We start from the raw sequence: 2,589 nt of genomic DNA, 5'->3' as shown, positions 1-2,589 counted from the left end.
GTTATGAACTTGACTATATCTTATAATTTTGTTGTTTATTTTGTGTTTAATGCACAGCTACTTCACACCTTATACTTGCTTCGACTTGGTGATGTACACTTTTAAACATTGCAGATGAGCATAAAACTGGTCATAGAGGAAGAGCTAGAAATCCAGTAGCATGATTTTTAAATAACCTGTCTTTTTTTAAATTATTGCTTAAAGTATTACAAAGGGTATTACATATGTGTCCCTTTTCTTTCCCCGCCCTTGACAATCCCCTGGCCTCCCCTACCCACCAGTGTCTTATGTCCATTGGTTATGCTTATATGCATGCATACATGTCCTTCGGTTGATCTCTTACCCCCCTCCCTCCTGCCCCTCAACCCTCCCCGGCCTTCCCGCCTGCCTCCTGCACATCTCCTACTGGGGATGTGCCCGCAACCCAGGTACATGCCCTTGACCAGAATCGAACCCGGGACCTTTCAGTCCACAGGCCAATGCTCTATCCACTGAGCCAAACTGGTTTTGGCAGGGATTTCATTTTTAATTCATCTTTATGAAGATTTGGAATTCATTCCTTGTGTTTAAAGGGAATGTTTGAGAAATAAAACACTTGTGTACAAATTGTTAACTTGTGTGTGTTTTTTGCATGTGACTTGTAAAATGCAGGAACTTTGATAAAATATTGGTTTGTGTAGAATAAATGCCTTAATTTCATTTTCTGTCACCTGGTTTATAGAAAGTAGCAGAATATAAACTATATAAAGTGATATGGCGTCTTTGTCCAGCTCCTCCCTGGACAGGGCACAGATGCCCAGCTCCTCTCTGGACAGGACATAGACTCCCCGCTCCTCCCTGGACAGGGCTCAGGTTCACATGCAGAGACTCTGTTATGAGGCTCTGAAATGGCCCTTTCTCTTACTCTGGAATCCTTGTTTGAGGATCCTCCATGGCGGAGGCTGCCAATCAGGCCAAAGGATAAGTGGTGTCATGGTCACTTCTCTCCTTCTTTTGGGAACACACTGGTTAGAACACCGAAACCTGAGCAGCTGGGAGCTCCGGTCTTACCTTGCACCCAGGGATCTTCTGGCTTGAAATGGTTAGAAACGTGGCTTCCAGCCCCCTGTTCGGTACCGTCTGGTCCGAGCGAGGACCGGGATTCATTCCTCCCAGTGGGATCCAGGGAGCTCTCGGGCCCTGCATGAGCCCTCCTTTGCCCTGCCTGGACAGCACTGCAGCCGGTCAATGCATGCCCATTTCATGAGGCGCTGCCCGTGTAACTGAGCACAGGACTCCCTCCTCCCTCCTTGGCTTGCCATGGCCATTGGCAGAGACAGCTAATCGAAAGCTGCTCCTCACCAGACCGTAGATATTGACCGGGGGCTCGGGAAGACTTTATAAGGAGTCATTGAGGGGATTCTTTCAGTTCAAAATGAATTGTGGGCCGTTAAATCGTTAGTAAAAGACTGTGCTCTTATCACATTCCAATGCTCCTTCTGAATGTTTAACCAGAGCAGGAGACCACCTCCCTGGCAGGGCCCTCTCTTGGGCCTGGGCCCTTCTCCTCAGGCAGATCTGGTTAATTGTCATGGGTTTCTCGGCAGGTGGATGCTCTTGGAATTTGGAAGGAAAAGGCTTTGTTTTCATTTCAGAAGAAAACCAATTTGGTGGCTCTGCCTAGAGACATAGGAGGGAGGTGAGTAAGGACGGAGGGGGGCAGCGAGAGGAGAGAGGATGGGCCATTCAGGGATCGCAGAGGAGCCTGGATGTGATCAGATGCCACACATGTGCATGCCCACGCACACACAGACACACATGGCAGCTCAACACATAAGCAGACCAACATGGGCACACACATAAGCACATCTACTCTCCAACAGGCACACACATGCACTCACACACATTTATGTGGACATTCACCCACAAACACTTGTTTGTGTGCAATGAATAAATACACTCAGGTACACACACACCAGCTCCATCATTGATAATTGAGACATTAGTGGAGTTATATAACTTCCCTCAACCTTGGCGTCATCATCTAAACACCAGGAGGCACTCCTCTACACTAATAAAAGAGAAACATGCAAATTGGTGTCACTCCGCTACCCTTCCCATTGGCTAATCAGCATATCCTTATGCAAATTAACTGTCAGCCAAGATGGTGGCCGGAGTCATGCACTGAAGGGAACAGGGAGGCTTGCTTGCTCCAGTGACTGCAGACTCCAAAGTTCCCCGCCTGACTTGCCAGCCTCTCAGCTGCAACTCTAAGCAACTATGTTGCAAATAAAGAGCTAAACAAAACCCCAGAAACCGGCTTTCAGTCAGCTGGGGTTCAGCCAGCCGGACCACAACATTGTATTAAATACAGAAGGTAAAGGCCAGAAACCTGCTTTCAACAGCAAGGCCTCAGAGCTAAAGCTGTCCCAGAATAGAAAAAGAAAAGAAAAAAAGGAGCAGTTGGGAGCTTCAGTAACCCGCCAGCCTGAAAACCGCCCTCAGCCCCTCACCCAGACTGGCCAGGCACCCCAGTGGGGACCCCCACCCTGATCCAGGACACCCTTCAGGGCAAACCAGCCGGCCCCCACCCATGCACCAGGCCTCTAT

The sequence above is a fragment of the Myotis brandtii genome, unplaced genomic scaffold, assembly GCF_000412655.1.
Source record: "Myotis brandtii unplaced genomic scaffold, ASM41265v1 scaffold3176, whole genome shotgun sequence".
Taxonomy (NCBI): domain Eukaryota; kingdom Metazoa; phylum Chordata; class Mammalia; order Chiroptera; family Vespertilionidae; genus Myotis; species Myotis brandtii.
The sequence above is the reverse complement of the archived record's forward strand: the minus strand, read 5'-3'. Positions refer to the sequence as shown.